At 41.0% G+C, this 16,308-nt stretch overlaps 1 protein-coding gene across 1 annotated transcript in view; it reads right to left on the reverse strand.

Moving 5' to 3' along the window:
* Positions 1-16,308, reverse strand: part of LOC143380099 (uncharacterized) — a 30,884-nt gene that overhangs the window by 14,020 nt on the left and 556 nt on the right. The gene's annotated exons all lie outside the window — the stretch shown is intronic.

Below are 16,308 nucleotides of genomic sequence, written 5' to 3' on the forward strand. Positions count from 1 at the left end.
GATTGGGGTCTCTAACAAACCTCATGATTGTGGCATGCTTGGTGATTGGGTAGTTTGTGTGCAAAGACACAAAATGCTTGGCTGCTAGGAAGTTTCTGTGCAAAGACATGAATGCCTAGCTACTAGGAAATGCCTGTGCAAAAGCATAGGATGCCTGGCTGAGTGTTCTTCACGAGGAAACTGTTTCCCACACTTGGAATGCCCAGCAGTTTCCCCTTGAACCTACTAAGATAACTATGCAGGCGCACTATCTAGTTTCTATAGTGATGTTCTTGGAGAAAAGGGCTCTGTGACTGTATTAACCTAGACCTTAGCTCAGTTAGCTAGCACTCGAGATTAAAGGAATACTAAGTTACAATGTGGTCAGGGTAATGGCGGGCTAGGTAACCTGTGAGATAAGAAACATGGCTGCTGGGAGGAGCAGCCCCTTCTCTTCTTGCACATGAGAAACCCACAAAGAACACTTTGGGAGAAGAAGAAAGGCAAATAAAACGTTTAATTAAAATAACATAAGGCTGAACTCCTTTTCTAAAATCCAACTGTATCCTGTGGCTTTGAATATATTTTCTCTTGTTTGAAGCTCTACTAATAAAATACATTTTAAAGCTAGGGAAAAGTTGAAGCTGAAGTAAGAAATCTTTTGAAGGTGATGAGCCCAGGAATTGCAAAGCTGACTGTAATATAGACATGTCAGACCCAAGGTTAAAGTCAAAACATCCTGACATTTTGGACATTCTTCCTATTCTTACACACTAAAGTACACTGTGGATTCTTACACACCCTGAAGTGTGTGGTGTTCTTTGAACTCTGGGATATTCTCCTTGTATTCACAACTCAGAGAAAATACAGAGAGGAGAATAATTTGTGTTTCCCCCTCAACACTATGATCCAATTTGTAGGCCAACAAAATCTTCATGCAATGAAGGTTATGGCAAACACATTCAAGTTCCAAGGGGTTACAGATATAGACAAAATAGAAAAAATGAGATGCCGCTAAACCCCAAGTCAACCAGTTTTCCCCCAAGTCTCCACTCCAATCATAAGTCTGTCCTCTGGGAAGAGATAATCAGGAGGCTGATGGTCTACAGACATTCTAAGAGAAATACCCCTGTGGATACCAAGTGTCATACCCAGATAGTTCTGAAATCCAGCACCATGGAAAAACTGAGTAAGAACATGCCACCTAATAACGTTTGTACTGAACTTTTCATTTCTGTGACATAAATAGCTAAAAGTCACAACTTAGAAGTGGAAACATTTATTTCAGCTCACAGTTTCAGAGCACTCAGGCCATGGTAGTCTCACTCCAAGACAGAAACATCATGGAAGAAGAGCAGGGAGAAAAGCTGTTCAGCTCATGGCAGCCAGGCAGCAGAGAAGGAGGAAGATGCTGGGAGAAGATGATCCTGGTCAGGGCTGCTCCAATGACCCACCTCCTCCAACTAGTTCCCCTCCCAGTCTATTCAGTTGTTAATGGGCTAGTCCACAAAAGTCAGAACCCTCATAATCCAATCATGGCCCAAAAGCCCATCTCTCTACCTTGATGCAACTGGGCACCATATTTCAACATGTGAGATTTTGGAGACATCCCAGATATAAACCACAATACTTGTCAAAAATATGGTGATAAGGTGACTGTGCCTAAGGAAGAAAAAAGAAGGCACTAAGGTTTTGAAAAGAGTCTGGTAATAATTTGCTCTCCACCAATGTGAAATATTAACCTCCTAAAAACAAGCATTTTCAAAAGCATCATCTACTACTTAGGGGTATATGACAATTAAAATACTCTGTCAGTTTCAAATATTGCATGGGTAAAAATATTAATAATCCTATGAATTGTAAAAGGAAAATTGATATTTTTGAATCTGGAGGAAACTCAAAAATGAAGGATTTGTTGTCATTCCTGTGAGCAGCTATAGAGAGAACAGGGTCTATGTTTTGAGATCCTGTCTCTCATATTGTGGGAGAAGCACAGAAAATGAATAACCCTGGGGAGAAAGAAAATGCTGATGTCTACTGTCAACAAGGCACCTCCTACACAGGAACCACATCCACCAAGGTGGCTTCTCCCAGGATTACATTTTGTGTACTCTGCACAAACTGTGGAGACCCAGAGATGTCCAATGGTGGCTCTTTGTAACCAATGATGGTTCCAGCTGCAGACTGATCTACCACCCCACCATCCAGTGGGTGATAGGGCCATATTGCCACAGTAGCAAACTTAGCTGTAACTGGAGCTAATTTTAGGCAGAACAAAGTCCCTCCACGGCTGGTTCTCCCTTTTGCCTAAAATCTGCAGATTTCTCTATTTTCTCACATTCTAGGTACTTTAGCACCCTTCCTAGAGTTCTTGCATGACCTGCAGTTCAGTGGGTGACACAAGCCCAGCAAAGCCACCTGGGCCTCACAAGTAGAAGACACTCCAGAGCTCAAGAATCATGACAAAGTCTTATACAATTGTGGAAGGACACCCCCTCCTTTCTAACTGCAGTTCCCACCCAGAATCCATGACTGGGGAGTGTTATCAGGCCTCACACAGGCATAGAGTGCCAGGAGGTACATCCAAACTCTGGCTGAATGATGTCAGAGTGACACACTGTGGGCTGCAGCTCCTCTCAGCCAGTTTCATACTCATAAGGGAGTTTTGCATTTTGGCAGTTTCACTCTGGCCTTTGGGCACTGGCAGACTTGTGTTTCCCTTTCTTTACTGAGCTACTCCCACTCCTCCTAGACATGGAGCCACAGTGTGTGTGTCATACTACAACTCAGTGGCTCCAGCAAGCCAACTCTGCCCTCAGCACAGGAGAACCACACAAGCCAGGCCTGGCTGCACCAGGAAGGGAGCCAGGGAGACTAGTGCCTGCATTACTGAGGCTTTGGACAATTCTTTCCTAGTCTGTTACATCTTAGCAAACAAAAGGTGCCCAAAAAGTAATGTAATTATTAAACACATTTAAAATGAGAGTTACAGAGCAGTAATTTTTTTTCAAAAGAGTTAAAAGAAAGAAAACAAACATCATGTGAGGAGTTTGGTTGTCTCACATTTTAAAAAGAAAACCTGTTTTCAATGGAATAAACATGTTCATAAGCTCTAGAGCCAGACTGATGGATAATATGTATCTCCAGAAATAATCAGTTTCTGGAGGTGAGGCTTTAATTGAAGGGTTTAACTCTGGGAGTTCAACACCTGCTCCTGGATGATAAGAATTCTATATAAGAAAATCAAGCAAGTCCAAAGGACAGATTGATAAATTATACTCCATTAAAAGGTAGAGCAGTCCATAAGAATGTAGCATGGGGCAAAAAGAGACTATCTTACCTGAGAAATTATCTGTATGAAAGAAATATAAATGGAAGAATATTCTCAGTAAAATATGTAAAACAGGAAGAAGTTATTAACACAAAAATTAAATGTAACAAAATGATGGAAATTATTTTTAGATTTAAAAACCACATAAGAAAAGTGTTCAATGCCATAGATTATCAACAAAAGTAATATAAAATGACATCAAAATAAGTAAGGGTAAATGTTCATGAGGAACAAACACGCATGCTTGCCCAGATGATTGGCACATTTCACTGACATTTCCTAGTAAATCTGAATGCATGCATAAAACACAATCCACTGTTTTTTCCCCAATGTGAAACATGAATGTTTGAGGATAAATAAAATATTTATTAAGTAAAATTGCTGAAATTTCCCTCCTGCCTACTCCCATGGAGTCTGACCCACCTCCACCTCAGCCCAAACACAGTCTTTTCCTGTCCCTTCCTAAGTATATGCTGGCTTTTCAGTAAAGGATTATTTGATCATACATCTGCATTTTGGGGGGAGCGGATACTGGGGACTGAACCCAGTAGCATTTTACAACTGAACTACATCCCCAGTTCTTTCTGTTGTTCTGACCTCTCGTGGTTTCACTAAGTGCCCCATACTGAGGCCATATGAAGACTGTCATCTACCACAATGATCAGCAGGTTCTGAATTTTCTATTCTTCATCAACCCCAGACACTCCCACCTGGCAGGTGTTCTATTTGCTTCTCCCTAGGAATGTGTCAGGATCTATTTCATGGTTTGAACATAACCCTTGCTGCTGTTCCACTGTGGCTTATTTTACAACTGACTTGTTTTTTTTCTTTCTCTTTTCCATCTATGCCTCCCTAACCATGGGGAAAATTAGATTAACCTTCTTCATGTCTTCAGTCAGAACTTAAACCAGGTTATATGTCCTTGAGCTCATGCACTGTGGGAATCAAGAAATCCAGACTTTAGGGATGGCACAAGAAGATCTAAGAAATAGGTCTCTCAAGGCTTCAAGGGAATTATGATGCTGGACAGGGCTCAGCTGGAGGGTAGTCTTTGAGTTATCACTTTAAAAGGACTTCTGTTCACCTTATAATTAGAATCACAGCCTTTGGGACCGGAGTCCCCTGTATTTCTCTTTTGGTAGAAAAGCAACAAAACTACCTTTTCCTTTTCTTCAAAACCTTGATTTCAGTATTGGATGAGTATTGAGAACAAGGACCAAGCTATCAGTGCCAAATTTGGTCACTGTGAAGAAAACCGAGAGTGTCCTGCTCCAGCCCTCTTGGATGGGTCTGGTGCTCTGAGCAACCCCACTTCCACCCTGAAGAGCAAGCTGGCTGATGAGCTCATTGATAGCTGAGCCTGGAGAATTAGGAGACAGGTGATTGTCTCAGGTTGTCCTGGAGGAGCTGTTCCTGTAAGTAAAGGGAGAGTCTGAGGGGCGTTCCCAGCAGCTGCCAAGGCCCCTTGGCTTCAAGAACCTCTTGTCTTCTCTCCCTGAATGGTGTGGGGCTCCACCATGGGCCTATTCTGGGAAAAGGAATGCAGTGAAGTCATGCCAACATGGACATCTGGCAAGCTCCCCCTGTGTGCACACTGCAACCCTGGATTCCACATATCAGGTCTGCTACAGGGGAGCACCAGGTCCCTCTTTCTGTGGGCATCTATGGCACCATTGGTGTCAGAGTTGTGCTTAAGTAGCAGTTGGGGATCTATGAAATGTGCCCCCATCTGGTCTGTTTTAAAGGGTCCTTTCAGTTGGTCCTGGTTTGGAGGATCCACTCTGGTTCACTCTGTTTTTTATTGAATGTTGCTGGCCCTTTGACACATGGGCAATTCTGCATTGATCCCATCTATAGACTCTTCAGAATAATCCTGGCTAAGAGAGCCAAGTATGAGTCTGTCTTTAAAAAGATGATATTTAACCGTAACAATCAGGCCACTGAATGACTTCCTTAACTATTATAATCTTGCTATTGGAATCGGGTGTCAGAGGTAGGTAAATGGAAGAAATTCTACATGTGCAGATATTCATGTAATTGCATGAGGAGCCCAAATGGCCTGAGACTAAATTGATGGTGTAAAAAGGCACTGCTTCTTGCAAGGATAGAAAGACACCAGAAAATGAAAGCTGGGCTAGCACTGTTTCTCAGCCCAATCCCAGGCAGCTGCAGATCATCCCACTGTGGGTCAGGAAAACCAGCCCTATGTCAGAAGAAAATCCCAGAAAAGTTGCTGGGGATTAGAGAGGTAAGTGAAGAGGACCCCGCTCTGCCCTGCCTTCCACTTCCCTTGCCCAACCTGGAGAGAGCCACAAAGAACATGGCAGCTGGTGGTGGAACAGCTAGACTGGGACTTAAGGAAGGGATGGTCTCCTTTTAAGATTTACACGACACCCATTTGCCCAGGGACACTCAGCACAGGGGCAGAGAAATTGTTCCTAAGACAGTATCCTATCAGCCTAAATGTACAGGAAGATGGAGGGGATAAACAACTGCAAAAGGAAAAACAGCTGCGGATAAAAGCAGATGGCCAAAGTAATGAGAGATCTGCAACCTCACAGGCTCTGGACAAAAACGCAGCTAAGTTCTGACTAAAAATGCCAAAGGCCCTGGGCTTCCCAGGCTGCATTGCAGCTGCACCACAACCAGCAGGGCTCATGACCATGTGGAGATAAATAGGGCACCAGTCTGGCCTCAGAGCCAGGTCCAACCACCCAGGCCCTGACTGTCCACCAAGGTCAGAGTAGCTGAGGAGAGACCAAGCCTCCAGTGCAAGCTCCCCCACCTTTAGTGTCCTGAACCTCTGAACATTTGCTTGAAAGCAGGTGGCTCTGAATGGAGTCCTACCTTCTGCTCAGAGCTCAGCAGGTATAATGGCCTCCTGGAGTCCCTATGAATACAGGCACCTGCTTCTTGGTTCCGCTGGTTTTTATAGAAGGGGGCCCCTAAACATCTCTGTATGGACTAGGTGTGGTCGTGAATGTTTGAAATCCCAGAAAGTTGGGAGGTTAAGGAAGGAGGATTACAAGTTTGAGACAAGCCTCAGCAACTCTGCAAGCCCCTATGGAATCTAGATAAGCTCTAAACAACCTAGGGATACCTTGCCTCTAAACAAAACATAAAAATAGCTGGCAACATGACTCGGTGGTGAAGGGAACCTGGGTCAATCCCTGGTACAGAAAAAATTAAAAATCTCTTTATAACAACAGTGAACTTCATTGGACAGACTACCCTGGCCATAGAAAAATCTCCAATGGGTGGAGGGGGCAAACTGAATACACCCGTCTCAGCTAATTGATCTTACCTTTAAGGTATGGCCTGGGAAAACAGAAACTAAAGCCAGCTATTGTTGTGTTGGCAGCCCCCACAAAGAGGTCATGAAGGGAGCCTAAAGACAGCATGGGAATGGTCTCCCTTCATGGAAAATATGTCCATACTGAGAGGAGGCTCAGCAGGAGCCCCTGGGTGCAACTGAGAGTGGGGACTCGTCTGAAATTGAAGACATTGTGATAATCATAACAGTGACATGTCAGGCTCAACCACATCCTGTGCTCCAATCCCTTGATTGCAACTTGGGATATGAAGACTAAGGCAGAGTTTTGTACAGTGCCAGGTTGTCCAATGCAGTTCCTGGATGAGATCTGCTGTGTAAATTAAGTATTCAGATGACCTTCTCACCCAAAAAGCCATGACTCCACTTACAAGTGCCACCAGATCATGTCCTGATCCAGTCTCCACTTGCCATCCAGAAAAGGAGACAGCCTACTCTGCTGGAAGTCAGCTAAAATGAGAGTAAGGCTGTGTAGGTCAAAGGGACAATGAGGAGGATGATCAAAGTCATCACAAACATGATGTTGTTGAAGAAGGAGGTCACCTGCCCATGAAGAAACAGTACCCCCTTAAGAGAAGTGCTCATAGGAATCCAGCCTCTTGTGGACAAATTCTTACAATAAGTATGGAATTGGCTTTATCAAATACCCTGTAGTACTCCAGCCCTGCTTGTTCAAAAAAAAACAAAAGGGGAAAAAAACTCACAGTGATGAATACCAACTTGTACAAGAAAACCTAGGAGCTATAACTAACATTGTTTAGAATATTCAGCCCACAGAACATAATTTATTGCTAACTGCAATGCCAAGTAACTGTGGCTGGTTCATAGCACCACAATGAAAAGATGAATTCTTTACATCCCACTGAAAAGAAATGCCTAATTACCATTTGCTCTTGAGTGACAGGAATTCAATATGAAAATAACACATCACCACAGGGATTTAAACTCTCTTCTATATTGTTCAATGAGGTTATCATAAGTTGTAGCTGAGAGAGTTAGAGCTGGACAAAGGACTCCTTTTGCATTATGTGGATGACCTGCTTACAGCCAACCGTAACCAAGAACACTGCCTCTCAAATACTACTGCTGCACTAAACCATCCCACCTCATGTGGTGGGGTGTCCACAAAAAGGCTCAGTTTTGTAAAATAGTCATCTATCTGGAATTCCAAATGAGCCTGAATGTCAGATTAAAAGCAGGCTATATTAAGAAGTCAGGAACAAGAGACAGAAATATATGTTCCTGGGAATGTCATGTTTCTGCCACATTTGGGTCCCTAATTTTAGACTAATAGCTAAATGTCTGTAATTTTAGACTAATAGCTAAATGTCTGTCTTTTAGGAAGCTCTAAAAGGAACAGAAATCAAACATTTGACTTGTACACCAGAAAGCCTCATGACAGCCCTGCCCTAGGCCTGCCTGACTCACAAAGGAGTTAAGACTAAATGAGAAACAAGGTACAGTCCTTGGAGTTCTCATACAGGCACTGGAGACATACTGTGACCAGTAGCCTATCTGTCAAGACAACTTGACCTCACAGAAAAAGAAAGGTCCTCCTGCCTTCATGTCATGAGAGCTGTTTGTGATTTACTACAAGCGGTTGAGAAACCCTTCTAGGACAACCCACTACTCTACATGTTCCTCATCAAGTCCTGATGCGGCTCAAACAGAAGTACTGGAACAGAATTACTGGTGTCAACTGACTGCTGGGAGGATAGGGAGATTCCAGACTATCCTCTGAGACCCTTCAATGTCAATCTCAAGAGAAACCACGCCCACCTTAAATCAAACAACCCTCATGCCAGCAGATGGTATGACTGCTCAGAGAGCTTAGAGACTCTTCAGAAAGTGTTTTTTCTTCAATAGTCTATCACTGAGCCAGAATGGGCCTCTTCAGTGATAAAAGCAAGTTCATGGACAATGGCCAGTGGGTAGCTGTATACTCTGCAGTCAAGAAATAAGACAGATTGAAAGCTGAGGCTTTGCTCCTAAAACTTCAACCCAGAAAGTCAAGCTAATTACTCTGACAAGAGCTCTCACAGGTCAAAGGAAAGAAGGTAAGCATTGAAACTATGTGGAAGGGAAGAAGAGTCCTTGCAGCTAAGAACAATGGCATTAAGCATGCCCTTGAAAATATTGGCATTAACATAGACCACGGTCATACCAAAGCAGGTGGCAACTAAGCACTATCCTAGTCATCTGAAGATTGACATCTAAGTGACCAGGAGAAATTAGGCTGCTGACAGAGCAACCTAAATGGCAAGAAAGAACAAACTCTTTATCGGGGCCTTGAACCTCAGCTTGAATCAGACCGATTCACGTCTTTTCATACTGATGAGAAGATAAGGGGTAAAGAAAATCTTGACTTCTAGGATAACACTGCAAAGTGCAGTGTTCACACTTCTGCATGAAACAATGGCCTGCTCTTGATAAAAACGCTTTCACAAGACAGCTCGCTGTGGGGAGGGTGGCTTGGTCAATTTCTTCAAGCCCCACCAGTGAGGGTCGTGCCTGCAATGGACTCATCAGCAAGGAATTCAGAACTGTGTCTTTTGCACTCAAACAATCCAAAGACTAAGAGGCAGCCTACCATAAATTCAATATGTAAAAATGTAACCTTTCTATGATTCACCAGTACAGAAATGTCCTGTGGTAGAAACTTGCAGGTATTTGCTTGTATTGGTAGACACCATTTCTGTACGAGTTAGGCTTATTCTACCAGAATAGAAAAAGCTTCAGAAATAACTAGAGTCCCCTGGAAGGAGATGATCCTAAGACATCCCTTCCTCAATGCAGAGTGACAGCCAAATATTTGTCACTGCAGAAATGGCCCAACAAGTAAGCAAAACATTGTATATCCAACGGGGAAGTTACATGCTTTTTGGTGACGCCAATGTACAGGGAAAACAGAAAAGGGAAACCACACCTTTAAAAAGATGGTGGCTAATTATGCCAAGAGACCCTCTTGCAGTGAGAACAGGTGTCTGTCAAATGCCTCCAAAGGGGGACCCACAGTAGCAAGATTAAACTGAGCCCACAAAGAAACAATATTTTAGGGACCATTCCTTTTATCATGGTGGCAGAGGGGAAAATATGTCAAAAGCAATTCCACCCCCAACAAAATCTAGTTAAAATACCATGTAGAACAATCAAAGAAACTTCTCTACAAGAGTGTGCTTCTTCCAGGTCATCACCAAGGCTGGAATTGCCTCTCTGTCCATTCTAGTAAAAATCCAAAAGAAAACATTACAACAACAGGCATCACCCAGGTTGCACAGGAAGCAGCTTAGAGATGTAGTCACCCATTTTTCCATAAAAATTAACTGTGGGGAAAATGAAAATAACCCTCAGTACTCTGCCACTGTGACTTATTTTAAAACTTACTCCCCCTGCCTTCCTTTTCTCCCTCTCCCTCTTCCTAACCATGGGAGGAGGAAGATTAACCTTCTTCCTGTCCTTGGCTAATTATCTCTCCTTCAGCTCTTGCACATAGAAATGAAAAAATCAAGACTTCAAGGCTGGCACCAGGAGATTAAAGAAATGGCTATCTGTATAGGATACAAGTAAATGAAAACTCCTGTCAGGGCACAGCTAGAGCTCAGCCTTATCACCAAAGGCCCATTGTTCCCCAGGGAAGTTAGAATCCCAGCCTCTGAGACAGAAGTCCTCTTGGTATCTCCTTCACTAGCACAGCAAGAAAACTATTTTTTTCATTTTCTCAAATCCTTGTCCTATTATGGGATCAGCAGTGGGACAAGGACAGAAAACAAGTGCTTCTCTAGTCAACATGGAGATAGATGTCTGCTTTCCCAGTCTGTCAATGCTTCTTTAAAATAAAGTTACTTGCGACCTAAATCTGAATTTGACACAGATGACAGTGTACAAAAAGCCTCACTAAAAATTATACCCTCAGAAAGGGGTATAATTTAAAGTTAAATTAAAGTCTCCATTAAAGTCTCCATTCCAACAACATTAGAAACACAACTGCACTTGAGTCCCCCGTTTCCCAGTGCTCTGAAGCTCTCAATGTAAAAGACCCTTCTATGCTTGATGGGGGCAGATGTGACAGCAGCAGGGGAGGCTCCTTAGAAAGAATTGGGCCCTGAATAATATCATTTTATGGGCTCAAAAGCTGGCCTAGCATACAATTTCTTTGCTTTTTGTTTCGTTTTGTTTCTTTGTTTTGGTTTGTTTGTTTGTATGCTGGCTGAAACCCACCTAAATCTTGCCTCTTAGGAATTATTTTTGTGCCTTTCAAATTCTATTGATAAAATACATAGCTTGGATGAGCCCATGGTGCATACCTGTAATCCCAGTGGCTTGGGAGGCTGAGGCAGGAGGATCACAAGTTGCAGGCCAGCCTCAGCAACTTAGTGAGGCCCTAAGCAACTCAGAAGGATCCTGTCTCTAAAGAAAACAAAAAAGGGCTAGGAATGGGCTTCAGTGGTTAAGCTCCTTCAGTACCCAAAACAAACAAACAACCTGTAACTTTAAGAAATTCTGAGCTTGAAATTAGTGAACATTTTTAATTTTTTTCCAAATTGACAAACTCAGGGAGGGGGCACTGCTGAGTTGAACACAATAATGCCTGACTCTAGGTGAATCTAGGGATTCCAGGTCTGTACCATCATGCCCAGCAAAGTTCAGATTATTGAGGAGGACAGTAGCTATATGAGGTGTCCCATTCGTGATAATTCATTGATGTATAGAATTTTGAAACTAATCCTATTTTTGGCTTTGCCCAATAAGATCAAATTAATTTTTAAATGTGGTGGAGAAGAGCAGAAAAAAAGGATTATAAAAGAGGACCTGGGTGGGGGGGGACACTGGGGATGTGGCTCAAGCGGTAGCACGCTCGCCTGGCATGCATGCAGCCCGGGTTCAATCCTCAGCATCACATACAAACAAAGATGTTGTGTCTGCCGAAAACTAAAAAATAAATATTAAAAAAAAAAATTCTCTCTCTCTCTTTAAAAAAAAATATATTAAAAAAAAAAGAGGACCAGGGAGCACATTAGTGTAATGGCTATATTAACTATGTTGACTGTGGTGCTAGTTTCATGGATGGAGAATGAATATATATATATATATATATATATATATATATATATATATATATTCATATATGAATATATATATATATATATAAACAAAACAAAACAAAACAATATATATATATATATATATATATATATATATATATATATATATATTGTTTTGTTTTGTTTTGTTTTCTGGCAGTGCCAAGGATTGAACCCAGGACCTTGTACATGTGAGGCAAGTACTCTACCAACTGAGCTATATCCCCACAATAAAGCTATAAAAATGGGATGTATCTAAAGCTGAAGTAAAAAAAGAAAACACATTGTTCAATAGTTGAACTAATAAAGAGCCTAAGAATTCATTAGTTAATCATCAATCTCAATAGTTTGGAGAAAGCAAATTTTAGGAGTATAGAAAGATAGTCCTAGGGAAAAGAGTAAAATTTAAAGATATTGAAAATGAACATTTCCACAGTATTAGCATGTCAAATGTTCATGCTACTAAAAGAAAAATAAGATAGAAAAAACTCTGGTTATATTTTAGAAGGAAACATTATAAATAAATTAGAATATACATATACATGCCTAACTTAATGTTGGATATACATTCAGGGAAAAGCTGTAAATCTCTGTAAATTATGTGTATGCATACTTTAAAAGGAAAATGTAGGGCTGGGGTTGTGGCTCATGGTGTAGTGCTTGCCTAACACATGTAAGTCTCTAGGTTCAATCATCACACAAAAATAAATGAATAAAGGTACTATGTCCATCTACAACTAAAACAAAGGGAAATACATATAATTTATTTAAAAAATTAAAATTAAATATAATAAAAGACTCAGTTACACCATGTGTAGATGATAATGCTGTAAATCTCTGTAAAGTGATTCTTCATTTTGCGGTCATCACCAGAGCACTGATACCTTGATGGTTCACTATGACACACCTAGGCTGTGATAACTGTCACTGTACATGCGGTCCATCACCAACCAAAAAATCACTAGGCCACACATGGTCATATGCTATAAAGTCACAGTAGTTATGTACACCTCACAATAAAATGAATAAATAGATCTGTTGATACAAAGACAGAACTTTTAAAAAGACACCTGCTATTTAGACAATGATAAATGACAAAAGTTTGCACTGGAGGAAAATAGAAAAATTGCATCTATTCCAAAGAAAGCTGCTGGGAAAATGGGATATCTGGGTGAACCATAAGTGCTGTTATAGTATCACATCATAAATCATTGTCAGAGGTAATACATAATTAAAGATAAAAGCAAACCATAAAACATTCACAAATTATTATAAAAAGGGAGTTAGTTACAGGGTGGACATGGTGGTACACACCTGCAATACTAACTTCCTAGAAAGCTAAGGCAGGAGAATGGAAATTTCTATGCCAGCCTGGGCAACTTAGTGAGACCCTATCTTAAAATAAAATTTCAAATATGGCCAGAATGTAGCTCAGTGGGAGGGTTCCTTTGGTTTCAATTCTAAGAACCACAAAAAAAGGAGTTCTTTTCAAAGTTATACTAAACAACATGTTAAAAAAATAAAAAAATTGGGCAACATTAAAACAAAAATTTTATTCATCAAATGCTAACATTAAAAGGTAAAAAGAGAAGTGACACAGTGGAAGAAAATAATTCCCTCACATATAACCAAAACTTTTTAATAGCAAAGGAAAATTCAGGGACACCAAAAAAAGCAGGCTTGAGCAATTTACACAGAAGATAACTCAACAGCCAATAATCATGAAAACAATCCAAATCTTAGGAAATTAGAGAAATGTAAAATAAAATAACATCAGATAGATAAAATTAAACAATACTGAAAATATATGGAAAAAATGAATTATAATGAATGAAAGATGAAATGTAAGCTGTTGTTCTATATTTATGGAAATCTATGAAGATACACGATACACCATCAGCACAGATTTGTAGAAATCACTGCATGTGTGAACCATGAAAACACATGAGGACACAGCAATATTGGTCCAAACAACTGAAATCCAAAGGGGGGGAAAGAGGGTGTACATTCAAGAAGACACAAATAAAAAAGTGGGAAAACAATGGTTTCTAGGGCCCACTCACATCTTTTGTCATATTACACTCAGTTTAACCATAGAAAACATCAGATTAGTATTAGAGAGCCATTTCAACCCTGTGATACTTCATGTGTATGCATGCTTTTCAAAGGAAATATGTAGAATTTACCAGAAAATTAAAATGTACAGAAGCAAATAAAAGACTCAATTACACACACCATGTGTACAATGATAAAACTCATCCTTCCAAAGACAATGATTTTCCTCCCAGTTAATTTGTAACATTTTCCATCAAAATTTCAGGATGCTTTCCTTTTATTGAATGAAGGGGCAAAACAAAACACCCTACAACTCATCTGTAAAGTATATACAAAATTAGCCAAAAAACCCTGATTTGTAAGAGCAAAACAAGTAGCTATCATTACCTGCCACTAACATATATTATGAAACTGTAATATTACATTAATAATAACTAAGGATTCATAACACACAAAATCCATAGGTGAAGCCACATGAAGGTGAATTTTCTATTGTCAAAACCAACAGGAAGGCCAAAGTAAACCCAAGCATATTAAGAATTACATTAGACTTCAATGCATGGTCAGCCCAATCTAAAGGTAGGTGCAGGGACTGGCAGCACAGCTCACTGGTAGAGGGTGCATACAGAATATGCAAGGTCTGGGTTCAAACCCCAGCACCACAATAAAAGGCAGATGTTAATGGAGGATAATGTTGGAAATTCGTCAGAATAGGAGACTCCTGACTCTCCCTTCATATATAGATACACTGAATAAATATCTACTCATGTTTCAAGTTCTTAGACAAAGTCATGCCACAAGTAAATTGAGAGACCTAGGAGAGGAAGATTGGGACTCTACATATCCTAACTCTAAAGTCTTCTGTGGTTCGCATTTTAATTTATCTACTGCTGAGAGAGGAGGGGACTACAAACACACAAGTATCAAGACCACAGGAAAAAGTGATTTTTTATGGACATGCAAGTACTTCCATTGGCTTCATCAACTGGGGCCAGGGAAGATAATGGGTTAAATCTCATAGGTATCAGTTTATCCCTAGAAGGGCTCTGGGTCTGCCAGCTCTCTCTGCCAACTGCTGCTGCAGATGAATGAACTCCTATCTAGCCAGAATCATGAATTTAAAGAGGAAAATAAAGGCCACCACTGTTAGCCTAAGTGGGAGTTTGGTGCTTCCTGAGCTCTCTCCCCCACTTCACCTCTTCCTAGAAGGAGTCTGCCCATGCACTGAGAGCCTCAACTTCAACACCTTTCTTCCTGGGTCTCCATCCCAGCCTCCTGAGTTCTGCAAACAAAGGTAACTGAGTATGTGCAAATCTCCACAGATCACAAACAAGTGGTTTTATATTGAAGGGCAAGTACTTCCTTGGGCACAATCCCCACCACTAGAGAAGAAAAGGGGTCAAAAGTACAGATCTCAGAAAAAGCCACAGCACACTCTTCCAGTGGCAACTTGACAGGCTAGATTGCGGAGAGCAGTGACTGCCATTGGGGGTCTCTGATGACCTCATGGCTGTGGTGCATATGCTGCCTGGGATTGTTTCTGTGCAAAGGCACAGGATGCCTTGCTGCTATGGTAAAGCCCTGCCCAAGGAGGCTCTGTGCAAGTCTTATCAGCTTTGACCTTGATCTCAGGAACATAGCTCCCAGGAATACAGAAATTCTCCTGCCAGACAACCACAATGTTTCACCAGCTCTGCTGCTCAGTAACTTCAAACAATGGACCTCCTTGAGCGCTACACAAAGCTCCTAACATTTCACATTGAAACTGTAGAAAAGCTGCAGATGTTTCTAATTTTGAAACTTTCCTTAGTACAAAGAATAATGCTTGCATACTCCTTAACCTGATAAGGAGACATATATAAATAAAGATTGCTGGTGTAACTCTTTAGGTCTGCTTCTCCATCAGAAAGGAGTGCTCCACATGATTCAAACTATTTATCTTCATAATCTGTATGTGTGAATCTTTCCTAATTCCCCATCGCCCTTCACCAGTACCACAAGTTTGGCCACAGGTGGTGGAAGCACTGGAATCTAACTTGTATCAGGGACTTAATAATGCACCAATCAAATAGCAAACCCCCTGCAGCCTGAACTAAGCTATTAAAATGGTTACTATCAAAAAGTTGCAAGACAACAAGTTCTCCAGAGTACAGTCATATGGAAAAAAGAAAACTCTTGTAGAATGTTGGTTAGAATATAAATTTCATTGTGTGTGTGTGTGTGTGTGTGTGTGTGTGTGTGTATAAATAAAATAAGATTCTTCAAAAAACTAAAAAAAAAAAATAGAACTACCATATGATCCAGTAACAAGAATTCTGGGTACATATTTAAAGAAATTGGGGGCTGGGGTTGTGGCTCAGCGGTAGAGTGCTCATGGGAGACAAATAGTTCACAACCTGGAGAGGAGAATTCGGCATTGCAATGCGGACAGGGAGCTAGAAACCTAGGGGTTTATCTATAACTTAGGCATTTATAAAGAGCCAGGCTGCAGGACAGGCTCCTCTGGGTTGGACATGCTGCTTCCAGCAAAT

Source organism: Callospermophilus lateralis, chromosome 14, assembly GCF_048772815.1.
Source record: "Callospermophilus lateralis isolate mCalLat2 chromosome 14, mCalLat2.hap1, whole genome shotgun sequence".
In the NCBI taxonomy this organism is placed as follows: domain Eukaryota; kingdom Metazoa; phylum Chordata; class Mammalia; order Rodentia; family Sciuridae; genus Callospermophilus; species Callospermophilus lateralis.